The sequence below is a fragment of the Notamacropus eugenii genome, chromosome X (assembly GCF_028372415.1).
Source record: "Notamacropus eugenii isolate mMacEug1 chromosome X, mMacEug1.pri_v2, whole genome shotgun sequence".
NCBI lineage: Eukaryota > Metazoa > Chordata > Mammalia > Diprotodontia > Macropodidae > Notamacropus > Notamacropus eugenii.
This window is the reverse complement of record NC_092879.1, coordinates 12,947,802-12,966,408: the sequence shown is the minus strand read 5'-3', so window position 1 is coordinate 12,966,408 and position 18,607 is coordinate 12,947,802. Positions and strand designations below refer to the sequence as shown.

At 37.9% G+C, this 18,607-nt stretch overlaps 1 long non-coding RNA gene across 3 annotated transcripts in view; it reads right to left on the bottom strand.

The window, feature by feature from the left end:
• Positions 1 to 7,758: 7,758 nt before the first annotated feature.
• The window catches only part of LOC140515663 (uncharacterized), an 86,360-nt gene continuing 75,511 nt past the window's right edge, over positions 7,759 to 18,607 (bottom strand). For all 3 annotated transcript variants that reach the window (XR_011971126.1, XR_011971125.1, XR_011971127.1), the window contains exons 2-4: positions 9,306 to 9,343; positions 9,135 to 9,222; positions 7,759 to 8,726 (exon numbers count right to left, since the gene is read on the bottom strand). This is a non-coding gene — a long non-coding RNA (uncharacterized lncRNA). The remainder of the gene's footprint in view (positions 8,727 to 9,134; positions 9,223 to 9,305; positions 9,344 to 18,607) is intronic.

Here is an 18,607-nt window from a genome sequence, read left to right as displayed (position 1 = left end):
GTCAGATAATTATATTGTAGAGCTAGAAAAAATAATCTCAAAATTCGTCTAGAAGAATAAAAGATCCAGGTATATCGAGGCAACTAATGAAAATAAATAATAGGGAAGGTGGCCTAGCTCTTCCAGATCTCAAATTGCATTACAAATTAGCAACTATCAAAACCACTTGGTACTAACTAAGAAACAGAAGGTTAGATCAGTAAAATAGTTTAGGTGCCCAAGACACAGTAGTCAATGAATATAGCAATCTATTCTTTGATAAACCCAAGGACCCCAGCTGCTTAGATAAGAACTCAGTGTTTGACAAAAATTGTTGGGAAAATTGGATAACAGTGTGATGGAAACTAGGCATAGACCAATGCTTGTCACCACACACAAGAATCAAGTTCCCCTCCCTCCCTTCTCTTCCCTTCCCTTCCTTTCCTTTCCTTTCCCAGAATCTTAAACTAACTGCACTCTGAGGTTCAGATATCACTGGGTCCCTCCTTAAAACCTCTCTTCTGAACCGTCCTCACTTAGGAGGGATTAAATTTATATTTGTATCTTATATATATTTATATAAGAGTTATTATCAATATTATCAATATTGCTGTTTCTCTGCCAGCCTGATATCTTCCTTTCTTTGCCTCATTTAAGGGACAATGCCCTGGCTACTTCTTAAACAGGCCTGTTGAATGAATGAGCTTTACCTCACCCTAAGTTAGTACCTTGGCCTAAAGGGGCAAGTGCGCCCTGGGTCATCTCCAGTAATCCTAATGAATATCTGGTTACTGGATTCAGATGACTCTGGAGAAGTGAGGCTGCTGACCTTGCAGAGTTTTCCCTCATTCAAAGCAAAGCCAAGTGAAAGTCAACTCATTATTTCTCTGATGGCATGGTGTTCTTCAGGAATGAAGGCTGAACACAATTTTCTTTGAAGTTTAGGGTGTTAAATCCCCTGAAACAGGTGAATGATACATGTGCTTGGTTAAAGTGATTGTTAGCCCCTCAAAAAAAATAATGTTTTCTGTCTTTTCCTTGGTCATAAATTCTTCCCTTCTCCACAGATCTGACAGGTGAACTATTCCTTTCTTTCCCCGTGTCTTAATAGCATCACGGTTTATGTCTCAATGATGTCCTTATTTTGATCTTATCTTGTTACTCGGTACACGATGTTATTTTGAATTTAGTTTCTGACGTAGTATTTTCCAGCTTTTCCAGTGTTGTTAAATAGTGAGTTCTTATTCCAGAAGCTGGAGTCTTTGAGCTTATCACCAGTAGATTATCATGGACATTGAATATTGTGTCTTGTGAACCAAATCTATTTCATTAATTCACCAGTTTGTTGCTTAGCTAGTACCAAGTAGTTTGTTTCCTTTCATTTTGAACTTAAATGCAAAAAAACAAAAAGGAGAACACTTTCACGTGCAAAACAGCATAAAAAGAGGATTCAGGATAAAACCATGAATTTATATTTCACATCATTTACTTGTGGAAAAATCATATGATAAATAATACACTTCATTTTTAAAGCTATCTCACTTTTCTGCATTTACTTTTAATTTTTTTTTGTTCTCTGCCATACAATTTTTAGTTTTTGGACCCCTCCCTCCCCAGCCTGGTCTAGAAAAGGCTATTATGAGACGCAAATATGTATCAAAGTAAAATCATAACATACATATTTCTGTTTGTCAGTTTTTCTCTGGATATGGATAGCATCTTCCTTCATAGGCCTTTTGTTGCTGATTTTAATATGGCTAATACTCAAAATTACATCAGTCAATCAAAGTTATTCTTAGAACCCTATTGCTGTTACTGTATGCAGCAGTCTTTTGGTTCCGTTCATTTTACTCTTCATAATTTTATGCAGGTCTTTCCATCATTTCTGTAAAGTCAACCAGCTCATTATTTCTTATAGCAGAGTAGTATTCTATCACAACCACATGCCACAACTTATTTAGCCATTCCCCCATTGATTGGCGTCACCTCAATTTTTAGTTCTTTGCCACGACACAGAGAGGACCTATAAATATTTGAGGACATAAAAATTCTTTCCTTTTTCTCTAATCACCTTGAGAAAGAGTCCTAATAGTGGTATTGATGAGTCAAAGGATATTAACAGTTTTATAACTCTTTGGGCATAATTTCAGATTGCTTTCCCAAATGGTTGGAACTCTATACATTTCCATCAGCAGTGAATTAATTTCCAAATTTTGGTCTTTCCCTCCAAAATTTGTGGTTTTCATATACAGACCAATTGGTGGGTGAAAGGTTTTACATGGTTTTATATTCCTTTAGGAATAGTTCCAAATTGTTCTCCAGATTGGGTGCACTAATTCACCACTCTACCAAGAGTTCATTACTTTCCCAATTTATATTCATTCCCTCCAGCATTTGTCACTTTCCTTTTCTGTGATATTTGTCAATCTAATAGGTGTGAGGTTGATTTTATTTGCATTTATCTCATCAATAGTGTCACAGAATTTTTTCCCATGGAATTACAGATAGTTTTGATTCTTTCTTCTGAAAATGGCCTGTTCAAATTCTTTTTCAATTGGAGAATGACACATTTTTAAAAAGTGAAATGGGCTCAGTTTCTTCTTTATTTCAGAAGCAGCATCTTTCATTAGAAAAACCTGCTGTCAAACTTGACCATCTGCCTGTTTTCTTCACATTTTGGCTGCATTAATTACTTTTAAATTCTACACAAAACAGTTTTTTTTAATGTTGTGCAATTGAAATTATCTACTCCACTTCCTATGATCCTCTAGCTCTGTTCATAGTCTTCCCTTACTCCTAGATCTGACAGGTACATTTTGCCTTGATACCCGGATTTACTAATAATATCACCATTTGCATCAAAATCATGTATCCATTTTTACCCTTTCCTGACATATGATGTGACATGTTGATTTATACTTAATTCTGCCAAACTACTTTTCAGTTTTCCCAGATATTTTTGTGAAATTGTGAGTTCATGCTGCCAAAGCTTGGATCTTTTGGTTTATCAAACACTACATTACTGTGCTCATTTCCTGCTATAGTTTACCTAATTTATTCAGCTGATCCATCCCTCTATGTCAGCCACTAAAAGATTGTTTTCATCATCAGCACTTTGTATTATATTTTAAATTCCAGTGTTGCTTTGTTGCATTCCTTCACATTTTAAGATAATTGATTCCCTTCAAATTATTGACTTTATGTTGTCTCCAGATAAATTTGGCTACTTCTTTTTCTAGTTCTATAAAATAAATCTTTGGTGGTGTGATTGGTGTGGCACCAAACAAGCAAATTAACTTTTGTAGAATTATCAGTTTCATTGGCTGAGCATACAATGAAGACTTGATATTTCTTTTGCTGCTTAGATCTGTCTTCCTTTCACAGAGTGGTTTGTCGTTGTTTTCACATATTATATGAGTTCATCTAATCAGGGCGGCTCCTAAGCATTTTGTTTAGTTTGCGGTTTTTCAAGAGGATTATCTCTTCCTGCTGAGTCTTTTGTAGTATATGGAATTCTGATGGTTTACGTGGGTTTATTTTGTATTACAAACAAACTCAGTGAGAATGAGGTTGTTAAGGTCCGCATCATTCATCCATACCATTTAGAAGTCATCAAATTTCTAGTTATTAATCTATGTCCATAAAGATGGCAGTGTTTTATTTAATGAGTTTTCAACAATACACATATCCTCAGCAGTCTGACATTTGGTGAAATACTGCTGCTTTTGACTGAATTCAACACGTTTTATTAATTGATGAAAACAGAAGACTTATGGGTGTGAACAAGGTAGATTGTGGACCATATATTTTAATTCAAGAAATGGACTGGATGACTTGTCACAAAGCTAGGTCTCAAAGATTATATTATGGTATGTAACGGGACGAGTTAGAGCCGACCCCTATCCATTTTCAGGACGCCACACTGAGAGCCTGCCTAGATAACCTAGGGGCTTGTCAGTAGGGGTGGAACTAGATGGATTCAGGAGGAAGGGTCTCGTCCCTGTTTGCAACGTGGCAGTTCTTTGTCCTGTCTCCGGATGCCCGGTGGAGAAGACACCCATATAAGGAAAGGTGATAGGTGATAGGTCCTACGTAGGGCTTAGGAATGTACTTAGGAATGTACGTAGGTAAAACTATAAATGCATGTGATTTAGAGGAATAAAACGGAGTCTTCACCATCTTTGTCTCCCGCCCCATTCATTACTCACGAGATCAAGGCCTCTTGCTGGACAAGAGCCTTGGGTCGGGGTTAGGGGTTCCTGTAAGTGGTCTAGGGGACCCCAACAATGGTATATAGTTTTCTGCAAGTTTTAAAGGATTCTTTCTGTAAACAGGAACTTGCTGGTAAGTAGAGAGATCCACTAGCTCTTGGATGAAGGTATGAGATGAACTGAATTGAATTTAAGTGTTGCACCCCATTTGCAATATTCCATTGCTTGAGATTTCAATAGAGCTGTCCCTTTGATGGAGAATGATGCAAACCCAGTGGGAACAAAGCATTTTACTTAGAAAGGTAATAGATTTCTAGTTCTCCCTAAAGATGGCCCCTCCTCCCCTGGCCCATGACTTTTCAGGAATCATCCTTTAGTCAGAGGTCTAACAGCAAGAAAAGAGATTTCATGATCTTTGAAACAGCTTTTTCCTAGCAATTGGCAGCAATACTATTTCAACTTGAGTTAACCAATTGTACAAACAATTGGAATTACAGAAAACACTAACTTGCTAATCTATCAAAATGAATGCTCAAATTTAATTTGTTACAGAAAAGGGAAATCTAAAATTTAATTTAAACAATTTACCAGATTGCTGTTCAGGCAGGAAGGTTCCTACACATTACTTTGTTCCTCTGCTTTGTCTGAAGGAAACTGCCCGTAGGCAGGAAGCTGATATAAATTTGAGTATAGTTCAGATGTTGCATTGTTTCATATCCCACTGATGAAGAACACTAAACAGAACCATTTGCTTTACTCCAAGAAAGCATTCAATTTCAATATTAGTGCCTTACTTCTGAGATTAACCCCCCCCCCCCATTTGCTATCTTATATTTGGCTTGTATGTTACGAGTTCCTTGTGGTCTCTCCCAATTCATGGCAACCTCCTAGCCAGCAGGGATTATTTTGGGGGGTAGAGGCATTTTCTTTGTATCCCCACAGCAATATAAAGTGATACACAGTAGTTCACTCCTTGTGCACATCTATGGCTTCTCCACCAGGCCCTTGATAGACTCAACATGGAGAAACCTTCTAATCTTGAAAGATACAATCAGCCTTGTGAATACCAAGGACTGCATGAAATATGTTATCTATCTACAAATAGAGAATAGAAGTGCTCCAATTATAAATTGAAGCATGTTTTCTTTCTTTTTGGTTTTTTTGTGATCATAGGTAATGTGGAAATTTGTTTTGCATAACTACACCTATTTGTAATGGGTCCCATTTTTTCCTGTCTTCTCAATAGGTGTGGAAGGCAGAGGAGGAGGAAAAGAATTTGGAAATGAAAATAAAATTGCATTTTAAAGAAAGTTGCAACTGGAAAACCACTACAGGTGACTTCCTGCCTTATCTAATCTATGGTCACAGAATTATAAGAGCTGGAAATGACCATGTAATCTAGAACATAAAATGTCAGAACTAGACAGTAGCTCCCTTGACAAAGCAGCTTCCTCCTCCCACCCTCAAACTCAGAAGGCAAGAAAAACCACCATCTTTCAAAGCACTTTCCTCTGCTTCCTTGTTCTTGCTCTCTGAGCTCACCCTCAGCCTCTTTGCAGTGAGGCAGCTCCCAATGTCCCCAGTCAATAATGTTCCTCTCCCTCTGAGCAGGCAGCTCAAGTAGCCTAGAGGGAGAGCAGTGTGGCTCTAAGGAGAGTACCTCAGTAGAAATAGGGCTGCTTGATTCCTTTGAACTCCTGCCCCTTACCAAGAAAACAATCCAGGCCAAGCCTCTCCTCCTCATTTCACTAGTCTAGCAAAACCTATGCTCAAGTATGACTTGGTAGCCTTAAAAACTGTCCTCAAACTAGCTGTTTCAATGCATCTTTTAAGGCTCACTAAGACTCCATAACAAATATGACTCCAGAAATAATTTTGATCTGATTTTGCGGTAAAAAAAACCAAAGAAGCCCCAGATACCAGAAGCCTTTGCCAGTGTCTTGGAATATGTCCCACATGAAGTTTAGACAGGAAAGGGATTCCTTCTTAATAGAAACAATCCATAAGGAAAAGACGTGGTAACTGAATAGATCCTTAGAGTACTATTTGGCTTCGTATATTAAACCCTTGGTCACTCAAAAGTGATCACTCTAGCCACCATCACAGGTGATGGCACAAAGTACAGGAAAATGAGGATGGCGCAGTGATTCTGTGTCCTAACACTTTGATCCTAATTCTGTGTTGTAAGATTGTAATTCTAATTCAGTGCTTTAATATTTTAATTCTAATTCTGTGCTCTAAGCATAAATCTAATTCTGTGTTCTAAGACCAGTTCTAAATGTTTTAAGGTTTCAGTTATAATACTGAATTTTTAGACTATTTAAAATTTTGTGTTCCAAGACTTTCATTCAAAGTCTATGTTTCAAGATGCTCATTCTAATTTTGTGTAATAAGACTAGTTCTAATTGTGTGTTCTAAGATTTCAGTTTTAAATCTGTGTTCTAAGATTTTAAATCTAATTCTATGTTCTAAAATTTTAAATCTAATTCTGTCCTGAGATTTTAATTCTAACTCAGTATTTTAAGACTTGAAGTGAAATTCTGTGTTCTAAGACTAATTCTAATTCTATTTTGTAAGAATAAATCTGATTCTGTGTTCCAAGACTTTAATTCTAAATGCGTGCTCTAAAAGAAATTCTAATTCTATGTTCAAAGACTAATTCAAATTCTTCTTTCCAAGAGTTAAATTGTAATTCTATGTTTTAAGACTATTTCTAATTCTGTGTTCTAAGACTTTAATTTGAATTTTAACTTGTAATACTTTAATTGTAATTCTGACTTCAAAGTCTATAATTCTGATTCTCTGTTCTAAGACTTTCTTTCTAATTTTGTGCTTTTAGATTTTAATTATAATTCTGTGTCCTAAGATTTTAATTGTATTTCTGTGTTCTAATACTTTCATTCTAATTCTGTGTTCTAAGAATAACTCCTATTCTGTGTTCTAAGATTATAATTCTAATTATGTGTTCTGAGACTTCAATTCCGTATTCGAAGACATTAATTTGCATTCGGTGTTTTAAGACCTTAATTCTAATTCTGTGTTCTAAGACTAATTCGAATTCTGGGTTCCAAGACGTTAATACTAAACATGTATCCTAAGATTTAATTCTAATTGTGTCTTCAAAGACTTTAATTGTATTTCTGAGTCCTAAGATTTATATTCAAGTAGGATGCTCTAAGACTTTCATTCTAATTCTCTGTTGTAAGAAAAATTCTAATTCCTGTATTTTAAGACTAATTCTAATTGTTTTTTCTCAGAATTTAATTGTAATTCTGTGTTTATAGATTTTAATTCCAATTTTGTATTCTAAGGCTTCAATTCTAAATTTGCTTCCTATGATTTTAAGTCTAATTGTGTGTTCTAAGATTTTAGAGCATCTACATCATTATTTCTGTTCCCTACATCTTTATTTCTAATTCTGTCTTTAAGAATATTTCTAATTCTGTGTTCTAAAACCAATTCGATTTCTAATTTCCACCATATTTTGAGCATAAATAAGCATCCCTGAATAGAAATCAGTTTTGTCTAATTGAAGTAGTTTATATCATTTGACAGGTCTGTCATGCAGTTTGAAAATAATTCTATCACACCATCACTATGGTTTTATTTTTGATATACAATAGAAGTTTCCACCTTCCACATGATTAAACAAAATAAAATAAATTTTATTCTGGTATACATATTCACAGTGATACTTCCACCAGTTCTAAGAGATGACAGTCAGGTTGCAGTACCATTTGTGTCCTAATCATCACAACACTCTCTTGTTTTGGTTAATTATTTGAATAAAAAGATTGAAACAAAAATGCAATATTTATGAATGTTATTCTCAATTGAAGCACACATCATTAGTGGAATTCTTTATCACCCTCCTCCCCCAAATTAAAGAATACATTGTGAAACAAATTCACAAATTTCTCCAATGTTTAGAAAACATTCATAATATATTTTAATCCTCTCAGTCATACTCTCTGAAGGTGTGCTTTGGAAGGGTGAAAAAGTAATGAATTACATAGAAAGGATAAAGTACATTTTAGCAATCAAGTAAACATATTTCTTAACACAGAGCTTGGTTTAGTATCATGACATTCATTTCTTCTAAAAATTTTATTCTAATATTGCATCCGGGATTCAGATGAAATCCTAGATGTATTCATTGAATAAGGAGGGGCATTCTCCATTAAAATCACACTTCCACGGTGGATCATGTCATAAAAGTGACCTGGATTCTTTAAAGTTACTTCAATAGAGTGCAAGTTCTGGCAGGTCCTACAACCAAGCTGGAAAGGCTTCCAGTTCAGGCCCTGTGATACAATGTCATCACCATGAGACCCAACCTAGCTAAGTTCTGGAAGGCTCATCATCAGAAAACCAGCCACCAGGTGATGAGCTTTTTGGCCACAGGAAGTCATGAAACCATCTACTCAATATGAAGGAGTTGAATGATGGAGGTACCCACTCGGATGAAATCACAGCTCTTTTGATGTACTGGAGAACAGTATTCCATTACACAGATCTCTTGTTCATCTACCAGTCCTGTCAAAAGAACCAGAAAATAAAATGATGGTAAACTCCCACAACACTATTCAACTAACATTTATTAAGTGAATAGATATGCAAATTTATTAAACCAGAGTCAATTAAGCCACAAGTAGATTTATTTTGATAGGAAATACATGCTACCTGTGTGCTTTTAAAAAACTAAATTCTATTTACTACCATGCTAATATCTCTTATATAGGATTTTCAGGAGTAGTAGTAAATTATAACACATATCATAGTATAAAAGTTAAGATAACCTGAAACCAGATTCTAGGTAGTAAGGTTTTAGAATAAAGTTATTCCAAAATGTTTTTCAGTAAGATACATTCAAACAACACAATTCAATATGATTTTTTCCAGCACGTACAAAAAATAAATTACATGTCATTTAACATACTTAACTTTTTATCCACATTTTCATTTCAGTAAATTTATCTTGATTTCTTGAGTTATTCAGAAGGATGAGTAGTATGTGTTCATGTTTTTCCACCTATGGATGTAAAAGACAAAATTTTATTCACTATTACTCAAAACTTACGAAGTTCTTTATCATTTTAATGGGATTTAACTCACTTGTTTCCTTAACTCAAAGCAGCAACAATTAGTCTGTCCTATCGGGAAATACAAAAAACTATTAGCAAACCAATAAAATGTGCTATAATAACAAAAATCAAATACTTTGAACACAAATACATCTTACACTTCAACTATTTCTACATTAAAAAAAGTTCTGAGAGGTATCCAACTGAATTTTCTTAACAAATGAATCTAAATGTACAATATGACGTTTGGGGAAAAATTACTTTTACTCAAAACACTTGATTTTTAGCTGTGATGTGCTTTGCCAGACCTTCCATCGCTAGCTCATTATCTACGTTAATAGTACAATTCTCAGAATGTTTTTCAACAAACACAGTATGGAAAGTCTTAATGATTCCTTTTACTGAACCCATGACATTCTGATTCAGCATGAGGTTTTTTTTTTAATTACTCTGTTACTAATGGAGACCACCCCCCACTCAACTCCATTATTTCTGGAAAAAAAATTAGCTATAATGATTAGGTGACAAAAGTGACAGCATTTCTACATTCTCTTATTCTGCAAAGCCTAATTTTGTTCATAAAAGTGATAAGATTTTGGTAATTTTCGGAATCTGCTGATGATGGTTAAAATAGATTGACATTTTCAGTTGAGTTTATAAAACTGACTCCATGTACTATTTTCCTGTTTAAGAGAATTTTAATAATAAATTTGGCTCTTCTCAAAAAAATTATGTCCCAGTCTAGTTTTATATACCTGGATCTATAACTGGGATGTCAAAAAATAATGGCCTTTACTTGTGTGCATTAAGTAATAAAAATCTTATTGTCTCAGAAAGTGGTAGCAGGCCCTAGGAACTGTGCAGAAAGAGGAACAAGCTCAGAAGCAAGCAGGAGTGGTGAGGATCAAGAACCCAGGAGTAGAATGGAATCTGTTTCACCTTTTAGCCCAATCTGAAGCCTGAAGGTGAAAAAGCAGGGCAAGAATCCCAGATCCGGGAGCCAAGATGGCAAAGTAGAAAGACGCACATACACATAGCTCCGAACACACAAACCACAGAACGGCTAGAGGGGACCAAGCCAGGGCGAATTCTGCATCCAGAGACCACGGAGTATTGGAGCGAGGGAGATTTCTGCTCCGGAGAGACCTGCGGACCTCTCGCGGGGGGTCCTTCGCGCTGTGGACTGGGCGCCGGGACGGGGAACAGAGTGCGGCCCTGCCGCGGCCTCGACACTGAGGGGAAGAGATCCGAGAGGGCTACGGGGACGGGATCTCCAGCAGCCATGCGGGTCCCCCCACCCACAGAGGGACCTGCAAACCTCTCACAAAAGGTCCATCATGCTGCAGAAACGGAGCCTAGTCCGGAGCTGCGGCGGCGGCAGTGGTGGCCGCGGATCCGAGAGGCACAGATCTGAGAGGGCTCCAGAGGCGGGATCTTCAGCAGTGGCATGGGACTCCCACCAACAGGTGACTGACGGGGGTGGGTGAGAGAAGCTCTTTGGCGGGTTGAGAGGGGAGTGGGGTGCCCCCATGGCTCGGGCCCCCACAGGAGGTGGGGGCTGAGAGGTGGCTGCGGACGGGGGCTCCCCAAACGGGCAGGAGCCTGGATCCATCGTGGAAGGTCTGTGCATAAACCCCCAGAGGTAACTGTGCCTGAGAGGCGGCCCTACCCCTGACCACCTGAACTTAATTCTCACACTGAATAGCAGCCCTGCCCCCGCCAAAAATCCTAAGGCGGGAAGCAGTATTTGAATCTCAGTCCCCAAACGCTGGCTGGGAGGACCAGGAGGCGAGCTGGGTGTGAGGAGAATATTCAGAGCTCAGGCCACTGGTTGGAGAATATGCCAAGAAAAGGTAAAAGAAATAAAACTATTGAAGGCTACTTTATCGGAGAAAAGACACTTCCTCCCTTCCTTTCTGATGGGGAGGAACAATGCTTGTCATCAGGCAAAGACACAGAAATCGAGGATTCTGTGTCTGAGCCCACCCAATGGGCTCGGGCCATGGAAGAGCTCAAGAGGAATTTTGAAAATCAAGTTACAGAGGTGGAGGAAAGACTGGGAAGGGAAATGAGAGGGATGAGGGAGAAGCATGAAAAGCAGATCAGCTCCCTGCTAAAGGAGAACCAAAAAAATCTTGAAGAAATTGGCACCTTGAGAACTAGCCTAACTCAGCTGGCAAGGGAGGTGCAAGGGGCCAATGAGGAGAAGAATGCTTTCAAAAGCAGAATTAACCAAATGGAAAAGGAGATTCAAAAGCTCACTGAAGAAAATAGATCTTTCAAAACTGGAATGGTACGGATGGACGCTAAGGACTTTTCGAGAAAGACATATCTCAGAACATAGTGAGAAGATTGGAAAAATGGAAGATAATGTGAAATATCTTATTGGAAAAACAACTGACCTGGAAAACAGAATCAGGAGAGACAATGTAAAAATTCTGGGACTACCTGAAAACCATGATCAAAAGAAGAGCCTAGACATCAACTTCCATGAAATTATCAAGGAAAACTGCCCTGAGATTCTAGAACCAGAAAGCAAAACAAATATTCAAGGAATCCGCAGAACACTGCATGAAAGAGATCCAAAAAGAGAAACTCCTAGGAGCATTGTGGCCAAATTCCAGAATTCCCAGGTGAAAGAGAAAATATTGCAAGCAGCTAGAAAGAAACAATTCAAGTATTGTGGAAATACAATCAGGATAGCACAAAATCTGGCACCCTCTACACTGAGGGATCGAAGGGAATGGAATAGGATATTCCAGAAGCCAAAGGAACTAGGACTGAAGCCAAGAATCACCTACCCAGCAAAACTGAGTATAATACTTCAGGAGAAAAAATGGTCTTCAATGAAATAGAAGACTTTCAAATTTTCCTGATGAAAAGACCAGAGCTGGAAAGAAAATTTGACTTTCTAACACAAGAATGAAGAGAACCATGAAAAGATGAACAGCAAAGAGAAATCATAAGGGACTTACTAAAGTTGAACTGTTTGCATTCCTACATGGAAAGACAATATTTATAACTCTTGAAACATTTCAGTATCTGGGCACTGGGTGGGAGTACACACACACACACATGCACACACGCACACATACATAGAGACAGAGTGCACAGAGTGAATTGAAGAGGATGGGATCATATCTTAAAAAAAATGAAATCAAGCAGTGAGAGAGAAATATTGGGAGGAGAAAGGAAGAAGTTATATGGGGCAAATTATCTCTCATAAAAGAGGCAAGCAAAAGACTTATTAGTGGTGGGATAAAGAGGGGAGGCAAGAGAAAAACATGAGGTCTACTCTCATCACATTCCACTAAAGGAAAGAATATAATGCACACTCATTTTGATAGGAAAACCTATCTCATAATACAGGAGAGTGGGGGACAGGGGCACAAGCAGGGTGGGGGGGAGGACGGAGGGGAGGGCATGGGGAGGAGAATGCAATCCGAGGTCGACACTCATGGGGAGGGAAAGGACCATAAGAAAATAGAAGTAAAGGGGGACAGGATAGGATGGAGGGAAATATAGTTAGTCCTATACAACACAACTAGTATGGAAATCATTTGCAAAACTAAACAGATATGGCCTATATTGAATTGCCTGTCTTTCAAGGGGAAGGGGTGGAGAGGAAGGGATCTAAGGAGATTGGAACTCAAAGTGTTAGGACCAAATGTAATGTCCTAACCACTGGGTAACAAGAAATACAGGTTAAGGGGTCAAGAAAGCTATCTGGTCCTACAGGACAAAAGAGAAGACGGAGACAAGGGCAGGGAGGGAAGATAGAGGAGAGAGCAGATAGGTCACAGGGGCAATTAGAAAGCTCGGGTTTGGGGGGGAGGGGATAAAAGGGGAGAAAATTTGTAACCCAAAATTGTGTGAAAATAAATGTTAAAAATTAATGAAAAAAAAAAAGAATCCCAGATCAAAGGGGATATTACAGCTCTTTCACTCGGAACCAATTGTTTCCTAGCTAGTTGACAGTTCAACATCAGTTTACTTACATTTACTGAGACTCAAACCCAGGTTAGGAATTTGCAGAAGCAAGACCAAGGTGTTATCACTTAAACGTTTCTTTGGATCAAACCACTTTGGAAGCACCAAGAGCTTTCAGGTCCTCAGCATGAGCTGCTAGGGCATCAAGAATCACACAACATTCAATACCCCAAGAAAGCTACTATAGGATTAATCCTGTCCTTCCCTCCAGAAGTATAGAGAGCCTGACAATAACATAATTTAGGCTAGAAGAATGAGAAAATAAAAAAAAATAATCCCATGAAAAACAGCTATTATGGTGTCAGGGATACTCAAGACACAAACCTGGAAGAAGAGAATGACTCCAAACATATACAAGCAACACCTAAACCCCCTCAAACAGCATAGGCATAAATTCAACTAGAATTGCCAGAAGAGATGAAACAAGAGTTGAAACTAAAGGAGAACACTGTGGAAGAAGGTATGGTATGTAAAGGTAAGTGAACATCATTGATGCTGTAAACAATAATCAAAGGAATGATTTCAGAGAAACTTGGGAAGACTTATATAATCTGATGCAGAGTAAATTGAACAGTTCCAAAATAACTAATGCAATGATAATAATATGAAAAACATACAACTAGGAAAGCCTCAGGAATTCTGATCAGCATAATGACCAATCACAATTCCAGAAGACAAATGATGAAGCATGCTTCCATCTTTCTGAGAGAGGGTTGAAGGCTCAGCATAGAACAAGACTTTTTTTTTTCTGTGACCAGCATATGTTTTGTTTTGCTTCATTATACATAGTTGTAACAGGGATTTTTTTTCTTTCTCAGTGCAATCTTTGAAGGTGATTAGAGTAAGAACACAGATGTTTGCTTTTTGAAAAAAACCAAAATACAATTTTTTAAAGGGTACTGAGTTTAAATAAAGAAACACAATGTAGGGCTAAATTCTATTTTGAGGATTTTCAAAAGGGAAAGAGAAAGAATGACAAAGGGAATATTCTGGTGAATAAAGGAGAAAAAAGAAATGGAAATTGATATTCTTAATAATTGGGATGCATAAGGAAAAGGAAATTATGAATTGGAAAAATGAGGATTGAACAGACTCACATACTTTGGCGTAGAAAATACATTAACAAGGAAACTTGTCAGGAAAGGCATGGAAGGTGTTGAGAGGGAGACTGATACCAGGGATAGAAGAGTTAGAGGCAAAACAAAAGTCCTGATCCCAAAGGGAGAATAGAATTAAAAGGAGGAGGAAAAGCAAAGAACTGGAAATTAAGAGGATGGCTTGTGGTATATGAATGTAAGGGAACATGACAGCCCTGTAAGAAACCTGAGGCAGCTGCAGAGATTTGTTTGATATGGTGTTGAGTGAAGTGAGCAGAACCAGGAAAATAATTTATAAAAGTACAAAAATATTTATTTTGAAAGGCTTAAAGAATTTGATCCAAGTAATGTCCAATGCCACGTCTCCAGAGGGCCCATGTAGAAGCATCTTGTGCAACTTGTGACAGAGGTGATGGACAGTGCAGAAAAATCCTGTATTTTCAAATACAATAAAGATATAGATTTGTTTTGCTTGACTATGTTTATTTGTTACAAGGTGCTTTTCCTCCTGCTTTTAATAGTGGAGGAGAGGGGATTAGTAAAAATGATGAGGGAAAAAAATAGGACCATTGAAATATTTTTAAAATGCTAGAGAAAAATGAAATGAAGTTCAGAAGAAAACACATACAAATGGGAAAGTTTTGAAAATAATGAATTGAATTCATTACATAAATTTTTCAATAAGTAGCGTGAAGTAGAGATCCACAGTTTTTAAATACAATCTTTTTTTGTGCATTGTTGTGAATATGAAAATGTTGATTTTTCCTGTGGTTAAGTTCAGTATAAAAAATGAAAGAAACAAGAAAAAGTAGTCAATTCCCGTTAAGATAACTTTTCTAGATTGGCTGTGAAGGGAAATATATAATATTTAAGAAGAATAAGTCAAATAAGAGTTTCTTAAGGATGGGAGAGACCCAGTCTTTTTGGCAGTGTAGCAGGAGCCAGCAGACAAGGAGATATTGAAATTTAGAAGTGAAGAAAACACTGACAGTTTTCTATAAAAGACTGGAGTGGTAGGGACCAAGGATCGATTAAGTACCTGCTTTGCGTCAGACATTGTGCATGCCAAGACAAAAAGGAAATATCTATTTGTCCAGCCCTAACCTCTCTTTCAACCTCCCAGTATCACATCTCTAGCTGCTCACTGGACATCTTGAAATGGATGTTCCTCAGACATCCTAATATCTTTCCCCGTAAACCCTCCATTTTTCCTAAGTTTGCTACCACAGTCAAGGGTACCACAATTCTCTTAGTTACCCAGGCTTGCAATCTAGGTTCACCCTTTGCTGTGAACTCTTTCTCATCTTGCATATCCAACCAGTTGCCAAATATTGCTGTTTTAACCATAGTGACACCAATCTGACATTGCCACCACCATAGTGCAAATCTGAATGCCCTTATACCAGGACAATTTCAAGGGCCTCCTGGGTAGTCTCCTGGATTCAAATGGCTCCCTACTCTAGCCCATCTTCCATTCAGCTGTCAGTAAACTCCTGTATCTCTCTTATGCCTTTCAAGATCAAATGTAAAATCCTCATATTTTAAAGTCCTCCAAAATTTGGCTCCTACCTACCTTTACAGCCCTTTTACACCTTACTCCTCACCATATTTGATATAGACAATACATGCATAGTGATGCAAAACATGTCCATATTAGTCATGTTGCAATAGAAAACTGATCAAAAAATAACCCAAAGAAAAACAAAGTTAAAAAAAAGTATGCTTTGATCTGCATTCAGACTCCATCAATTCCTTCTCTGGAGGTGGATAGCATCTTTCATCCTAAGTCCTTCAGAATTTTCTTGGATCATTTATTGCTAAGAATACTTAAGCCGTTCGCATACATCATCATACAATACTATTGTTACTATGTACAATGTTCTCCTGGTTCTATTTACTTCATTTTGTACTCATTTAACAAAGTTTTCTCAGGTTTTTCTGAAAGCAATGTAATCACAATTTTTTAGAGCACAACCACAACTTCTTCAGTCATTCTACAAATGATGGGTGTCCCCTTGATTTCCAATTCTCTGCCACCACAAAAAGAGCTGCTATAAATATTTTGTACTCTCTAGGTCCTTTTCCTTTTCTCTTTTTGGGATACAGAGTTGATAGTGATATTGCTGGGTCAAAGGGTATTCATAGTCCTTTGCCCATGGTTCCAAATTGCTCTTCAGAATGACTGGATCAGTTCACAACTCTACCAACATTGCATTAACGTCCCAACTTTCCCACATCCTCACAATAATTTATCATTTTTCTTTATTGTTTTATTAAATAGGTGTGAGGTGTGTGCCACAGAGTTGTTTTAATGAGCATTTTTTCTAACCAATAGCGAGTTAGAGCATTTTTGTATGTCTACATATAGCTTTTTCTCATCAGAAAATTGTTCAGAGCATTTGACGATCAAGTGGATAAAGCCCCATATTCTTATGAATTGGAGTTACTTCTCTATATACTTTAGATAGAGGACCTTAATCAGAGAAGCTTACTATAAAATTCTCCAGCACCACCCTTTTATGTTTTCCTTCTAATCTTGGCAGCACTGGTTTTGTTTCTGCAAAACCTTTTTAACTCAACATAATAAAAATGATCCTTTTTAAGGCCCACAGTGCTGTGTCATTTGGTCATAAGTCCTATTCTTATCCATATATTTGATAGGTAAACTATTCCATGTTTCCCTAATTTGCTCATGGTATTACTGCTTATGTTCAATTTTCATCTTATCTTGGTGTATGGTGTGAAATATTAGTCTAGAGGAGCAGAGCCAAATTGTCAGAATAAGAGCAGCTACTTAACTAAGCTTTTAGAAAAATGCCTTCAGATACCTATAAAAAGAGAATCTAACCAAATTTTTGCAGTCCAGAGTCCAACAGGAGACAAACCATGGTAGATTCACAGACCAGGACAGACTGCAAGATTGACGGGAAGGATCTGTTCCACGGGGGTGGAGGAGCATACAGTACACAGCACAACATATCCCCGCCAAAAAAGCTCTGAGCAGGAAAGCCCTGGGGCAGTGTGAGGCAGCAACAGCTCCAGGAAATACCAGCCCAGGGCGGGAGCCCAACAGAGCAAAGCAAATGAGAGCCACACAGCCACAGGTATCAGCAGGAGCTGCTCCTGAGGCTATCACCCCACAAATTAAATGTCTGTAAGTCACCTACTTGAACTTCCGGAAGCCAACATGGTGAAGTGATTGTTAAATGTTCTGTTCCCCTCCCCTTGTTGACCTTGAAAGAACCATTTTCCCCAGAAAAATCCTACATCAGTGGGATCAGAAGAACGGGCAAACATTCTTGGAACACATGAGGTTAAGAAAATCTCTAAGGAGTATTCCTCTCACTGTGGTGGAAGGGGAACAGTGCAGGTCCAGAGATGTACCAGAGAGCCCCACTTCAGCAAACCAGGAAGAGATCCAGGGCTCCAGGGTGGTAGAGCCCCACACAAGCAACACCAGGAACTAAGGCATGCTTCAGCACTCCAGGGGAAATGGAAAGGCAATAGGGTAGCCAGGATCACCAACCACTGAGTTGCCTTTGCTCTAGCTCAGCTGAGGAGATCTCTCATGACTAGACCACCCCTACCCCACACTTAAGAAGCTAGCTCCAGGGCTAATCCAGGGACACACACACACACACACACACACACACACACACACACACACACTTCACCTGGCCTCTGCTTTCTCACACCAGCCAGCTCAGTACAAGGTTCTTTAGCTTCTAGGTGAAAGAATCTAGGTCACAGTACACAAAGTGTCATCATTATGAGGAAGAAACAAAGCAGGAAGGAAAAGACCATGGAATCTTTCTACTGGGACAAAGACTAAAACACAAATACCAAAGAGGTCAGCAGTGAGACTGTACTACCACCTGAAGCTTCAGAAGGGATTATGAACTACTCTCATGCACCAAGAGCACTCTTGGAAGAACTGAAGAACAAAATAGAAGAAAAAATGGCCAAAGATTTTAAAAGTATGAAAAGAGAATTCCCTGAAGAGAACAGCTCTTTAAAAAGGAAAATCAAACAAATGGAAAAGGAAGTAAAGTAAATAATTCTTTAAAAGGAATAACTGGACAGATGGAAAAGGAGATGTAAAAGTTAGCTGAAGAAAAAAATTTGATAAAAATTAGAATTCGGCAAGTAGAAGTTAATGACTCTATGAGACATCAAGAATCAGTCAAACCAAATCTAAAGAATGAAAAGATAGAAGAAAATACAAAATATTCAATTTGAAAAACAA